Source organism: Chroicocephalus ridibundus, chromosome 8 (genome assembly GCF_963924245.1).
Source record: "Chroicocephalus ridibundus chromosome 8, bChrRid1.1, whole genome shotgun sequence".
Classification (NCBI taxonomy): Eukaryota; Metazoa; Chordata; class Aves; order Charadriiformes; family Laridae; genus Chroicocephalus; species Chroicocephalus ridibundus.
Genome location: NC_086291.1, coordinates 31240674 through 31247073, shown reverse-complemented (window position 1 = coordinate 31247073; position 6400 = coordinate 31240674).

Genomic DNA, 6400 nt, shown 5'->3' with positions numbered 1-6400 from the left:
TTCCTCCTCACGTTGAGATGGAACTCCCTATGGTCAAGTTTGTGCCCGTTACCCCTTGTCCTGTCCCTGGGCACCACTGAGAAGAGCCTGGCCCCATCCTCCTGACACCCACCCTTTCAGTATTGATAAGCATGGATAAGATCCCCCCTCAGTCGTCTTTTTTCCAGACTGAAGAGACCCAAATCCCTCAGCCTTTCTTCATGAGAGAGGTGTTCCAGTCCCCTCAGCATCTTGGTAGCCCTTTGCTGTCCCCTCTCCAGCAGTTCCCTGTCCTTTACCACACGGTAAATTCGGACGGGTTGCGGCGCCAGGAGCTCGTCCCCAGCTCCTCCTCAGCCTGGAACAAAGTCAGGCGAGGTCAGGGCTGAAGCATACTTGATTCCTGCCCTGGGCTTTGCGAGTTCCTCCACCGCATTCCTGGAGCCGAATGCCAGTAACATAAATTCAGCATCTTTCTGCAGACAGCTTCCTCCCCTCCCTGCCGCATGGGGACTCTCCACCTGGATCCAGTGCTCCATGGGATGCTGGCAGCCTCACAGCCAGCAGATTTACAGGTCCTTGCCACAGGGTTTCAGCCAGGTCACGCTTGTTTGGAGATGTTTCTATCCGAGTGGTTCCAGCGGGAGTGGGGTTTGTTCCCTGCTGCCTGCCTCCTGGCTGCCCCCCTGCAGGACATACAAGAGGGGAGCGTGAGGATGTGGAGCCAGGCCGGGTGGTTTTTTACACTCATTTCCCAGGAAAATGCCCGGAATCACAGAATGGTTCGGGTTGCAAGGACCTTACAGATCACCCAGTCCCATCCCCTGCCCTGGGCAGGGACACCTCCCACCAGACCAGGCTGCTCCAAGCCCCATCCAGCCTGGCCTTGAACACCTCCAGGGATGGGGCAGCCACAGCTTCTCTGGGCAACCTGTCCCAGTGCCTCACCACCCTCACAGGAAAGAATTTCTTCCTGATATCTAATCTAAATCTCCTCTCTTTCAGTTTAAAACCCTTACCCCATGTCCTATCACTCCACTCCCTGATCAAGAGTCCGTACCCAGCTCTCCTGTAGCCCCCTTCAGGTACTGGAAGGGGCTCTGAGGTCTGGTGGAATGGAATGTCTGGTGGGGACCGGAGGCAAATGCATCTTAGTGGGTGGGCCTTCCCTCTGGTGCTCCTGAAGGAGAATGCGGTGGTGTAAGGGGACATGGGGACATCGCAGTGCCTGTGTGGCACTGGGTTACGTGTGTCCAGCCCCATGCCTGCCCCAGGAGCTCACCAACAGCTGTGAGGTGGCGTGCACGTGGGCCACAGAGAGTGAAAGTTGTCCTCCACACTTGTGCTGCCACCACGCTGGCTGCTGAAAGCCATGTTGCACCATGGCCAGCCTGACCTCTGGCCACAGAGTGTCCGGGAGGGGGCCACGTGGTCGGGGAGAATTTAATGACAAACCACCCTCTGCAGCCTCGCCGGGCGCTGAACTTTGCCACCAAAGCCCAGCTCTGAGCACAGCCTGTCCCTTGGGACACCCTTTCCTTCCCCCGGAAAAGCCAGGGGAGAGCCGCTGTTGCCAGCTGCCCTCCCCACGGCCTCCCCCCCGCAGCCCCACCGCAGTGCTGGGTTCTCCTGGGGGTGGGAGAGCCGTGCTCCCCTCTCTCCGGCTGGTTTCCTGACTTTTTTTTGGTTAGAGCTCCGCTTTCCAGGCACCTGTATCCCGCCTCATGGAGGTTCACGTGCTCCATGCCAAGTATCTGCATCCTCGGCGTCCGCGTGCAGCCTGCTGGGATGCTCAGCGACTCCTGCCCCTTGGGAAGGGCACGCAGGGACATTGGGGACATCCATTCCCGCTTGCAAGGACAAGCAGGACGTCCATGAACCCGTTTATCGTAGGCCTGACAGCGCTATCTGCCCTGCCTGATAACGGCGGGGGCTGGGATGCCTTTTAAAGGAGAGGAGCGACAAGTGGATGGTCGGAGCTCCAGATAGCAGGTGCCGGGGCCGGGAGGTGACGTGCCAAGCCCTGGCTGGTGGCATGTGCCGCGTGACGAGACCCAGCTCCTGCCAGCCCCTCGGGATGCTCTTACTCCGATCCTCCACCTTCCCATCCCTAAGCCCCTGGGCTCCCCTTCCCGAGACGTGTGCTTATCCCGCAGCCACCCTTCGGCAGCCAGCCTGGGCACATGTGGGCTGTGTCCCCCCTGCCTGTGGCTGCCTCCCCATCCCAGCCAGCCCAGGGGTCCCCACGGGTGGGAGCCCAACCGGTTTTGCCATGAACCTCCCACCAAACAGCGAGGACCAAGGCAAAAGGGGGCCAGAGCTGGGGCAGCTGGCGGTCAGTGGCCATCAGTCGCCACAGCTTGTGGCCGCAGCCGGCCGCTCTGCCATTTGTCACCACAAGCACCCAGCCCTGGGCTGCCTGTGGGGGCGCGGGAGCTCCGGGGGTGGCAGAAAGACACAGCGTGTCACCCTGGGGGGGACCCTGACAGGGGGGATGGAGGGGTCCGGATGCCCACAACGTGCCAGCTGGAGTTCTGCAGGGCCACGCATCGATGACTGTCCTCTGGGTGAACCCGGCCAGCAGCAGCTTGGTTTTCTTTAGCCTTTTTTATTAGATGTTTCCCCCCCCCCCCCGAGTCTCTTCTTGCCCTGTAACAAATCCAACTCATCTGAGGTGCCAGAAAACATGAGAGACACAAGCAGAGGCGAGCAGAGGAAAGCTTTCCAGCTTCCCCGTCCGAGCGTCTCCGTCTCACTTCGTGAGTTTTTGTGGTATTTGCATCTGAAGGAAGAAGAAAGAGCCGAGGGGAGTCCGCGTGGGGAGGGGGAGAGGTGAGCCAAAGGAGAGGCAGCCTGGGGAAAGTTATTCCTTATTTATTCCTTACTTTCCCTTAATCTCCCTGCAAAGCTCTCTGGTTGACCTGCCCTAGGACGAGGTCCCAAATAGCCTCACGCTTTTCGAAGGCTCTGGGCGGAGGTGATCCCTGCTTCAAGGCCAGGGCTGGCCTGGCAGGGTCCCCAAAACACCTCCCCCAACAGCTCACAGCCCCCCTTGGGCCCAGGGGCGGTCGCTGCTGCCCAGGGGACGGCCACCCAAGCTGGCACCAGGGCCTGGCCTTGCTTTGGTCTCATTCCTGCCTGGGAAGGAGGATGCTGCAGGGATGTGGCTCCTGCATGGAGCGGAGCAGGAGCCGCATCCCTGCAGCATCCCTGCGGGAAGGGGCCGGGTTAACCCCCCCACTTCATCAAGGAGGGGGATGCTGGGCTGCCAGGCGCTGCGAAGGAAGTCCCCACCATGCCCCCTTTCCCCCCCCGAATGGCTAATTACAGGCACGGCCAGATCAGCGGAGATCAAGCATCGGTGCTGCCCGGGGCACCATGTGCCAGGCCCGGGGAGCCAGCTGGCCACGGCGGCTCAGGAGACCCCGATGCTGCGCGGGGCCCAGCGCCATCGGGGAAAATGGGTCACCCGCCACCGGGGGGATGGTCCCCTCGGCGAGGACATCCCCGGGGGTTGCTGTGGGGTGCATCGCACCCCCAGGAAAACCTCCTCTGAGTGCTGAAGCTTTGGCACCTGCTGCCAGGGAAACCCCGGCTCAGCCTACGGGTGGGAATGGAGCTCCAAATTTTTGACGCAAAATGCATCAAGATGATTCCCTGGGCTGGTCCCCAGCCCTCTCCTCCTGGCCTTGGCGCTGTGGCAGACAGGTCTCTGGTCTGGGCATTAATGCAGCTGCCCGGGGATTTGGCACAGCAGAGTCACGGATGTGCGCCACGTCACTGCACACATCCCGCGTCCCCCCCAAGCAGCAGGCTGTGCCACGGGTGCGCTCCTGTGCCCGGCACCGGGCATGCTGGCCCCACAGCAGCTGTGCCATCCCTGCCATTGCCACTTGAGTCACCCGTCCCGCTGTCCCCGGGACAGCCCTGCCCTCGGAGCGGGAGCATGCCGAGACTAAGCCAAGGCAGATTAAGACACGGCCAGTTAAAGCCACTTTGCTCCAGAACGAGCATATCCGCTTGGGATTTAGCGCATTTACAGGCAGGGATTCACACCTTTAGGTGATTTGTCTTAATTCCCCCCAGCCTCTATGTGTGAAAAGCCCGCGGTGGGTCAGAGCTGGGCTCGGGGCTGGCTCTGCAGCGCGGCCGAGCCTGGGGTGTCACCTGTGCCTGCCCCGCATGTGCTGTTGGAATGATGCAGCCTCCTTCCTCCTCCTCCTTCTCCTGCTCCTCCTGCCCCCCCCGGGACACCAGCTGAGATTTTCTACGGATCCAGAGGATTTAGACAGCAGGCTCTTTTGGGGATGTCCCTCGCAGCGGGGGAGAGGAGCCGCTGCGGGCGCAGGGATGATGCTGCTGGCGGGGTGCTGGCACCTGCCCATGGCCATGGGGTGCCTTAGGGCAGCAGATACACCACGTACTGCAGAGGGACCCGCAGGAGCGGCCGTGGGGCTGTGCCGGCGCGGGCAGCTGGCCCGCCAGAAATCAATACCTCCACAAATCCCCAGCTCCTGCCTTGCCCTGGCAGCGCTGGCTCCATCCTGGGGCCCGCGGGGCTCAGCCACCCCTCCCTGGGGCCGTGTAGGGCCGGGGCGTCCCCGGGGACCCTGCAGGCCACAAAGCCCCACATTGTTGTGACAGCAGCTGGGCATGGAGTGACGGGGACGCCTGGGTCCTTCTGAGCCGGCTGGGTGGGCGGCCGACGGGGAAACCCGCTGTCAAGCAACCCCCATCCCATCTGGCCCCATGGGTCACCCCATCCCACCCTGGAGCCCTGGGTTCCCTTCCCGGTGCCGTCTCTGTGCCTGGGGACAGGCAGGAGCTTGGCAGCCGCACCAGCTGCCGGCAGAGAAAGGAGGAATTAGATGACAATGGCGGCGGAGGAGAGCCAGGCTGCCGGCTGATGAATAATGCAAGGAGTTCGCTGCGGGAGCGGCAGATTTCCTGTTTACCCGCACCCGACCCCTGCCTGGGGGGCCGCGGTGCAGGGCTGCAGCCCCCCGGAGCACCCCAGCCAAGGGCCCTGGTGTCCCGCTGGCCTCCCCTGAGCACCCCCCTCCCCGGCACCCGCCGCCCGCAGCAGCCCCGTGGTGCAGGATGCCGCCATCCGGGCACAGAGGGGCTTCCCGTGGTGCGGGGGGTCTGCACCCCACCATGGGGCACCCTTTAGAGCGGGCGAAGCTTGCTCCCGCCTCGGCGTTGCTTCATGGCTCCCTGAGCATCCATCCCTTCGCAGCGGCAGCGGCGGCAGCAGCAGCCAGAGGGATTTTTTGACATGGGCGTTTCCATGGCAACGGAGCAAAATGGCGCCGGGAACCAGGGGGGCTGCTGGGCGCTGTGGCAAGGCGGCCTGTGCTGGCGGAGCAGGGTCATGGCGGGGAAGGGCTGAGGGCGCTGGGGCAGCCAGTGCGTCTGCTCGCTTGGCAGATGGTTTGGGAGATGCCTGAGCCCACGTGCTGGGGCTGGCCCCGGGACCAGTAGCCTCACCTCACATCCCGGGAGCACGGCGTGCCCGTGATGGGCAGCGCTGCCCCGTGACGCCGTGCCATGCGTGCCATGCCGTGCCAGCAAGGCCACCGGGCGACGTGCCTTCCTCCCTCCTCTGGCCCGCCTGCCCTCACCGCTATCTCTGCTCCCCCAGGGCCTCTCGCCCTCGTCCCCCCGCCAAGGTCTCCCGTATCAGGCCTGTTGTCCCGGCTACTTAATCTGGGTTTCTCGGTTACCCCATCCGGAAAAAATGTGGCTAAGAATACCCGGCGCAGGCACGGCGCTTCCCGTGGCCGGGGGGCTGCTGTCGGCCCCCTCTGCACGCACCGCCAGCCCCTGCGCCCTCCATCCCACCCTGCCACCCTCCCACCAAACCCGCTCCCGCAGCGCCGTGGCCGTGTGTGCCCCTGCACCGGGGCCAGGCTCTCCGAGGGCGGCTGCTGTCAGGATGCAGCCGGTGGTCTCTTGGCCGGCGCATTTGGCGCTGGGCTTCCTCAGACACCCATCTGCCACCCCAAAAGACCACAGCAGCCAGCCGTGCGCCCCTCTGCAGCTGCGCACTCCGTCTCTCCCACCGCGCAGGGCTGTGTGCGTGCGCCCCGAGTTTGAGAGCACCCCCCCAGACGCCCCACTGTCCCTAAAAGAGGGGGCGAGATGGCTCCTGTGCTCGCACCGTCTCTCCCGGGGGCCGTGGCAATGGGACCGGCTGGTGCCGGGGGTCGGTGCCAGCCCGTGGGGATGCGGGACTCGAGGTGGCACCGCTGCTCGGGCGTGCGCCGCAGGGGACCGGGCAACGAGCTGATTAACAACCCACAGCTCCCCCGGCTTAATTTGCAACCTTTTTAATTTTTACCCGGGAAGAATTACCGGGGGGGGGGGGGGGTGGGGTTAGCCCGGGCGGGGGGGCTCCGCCGGCCGGGACCGTGCACCT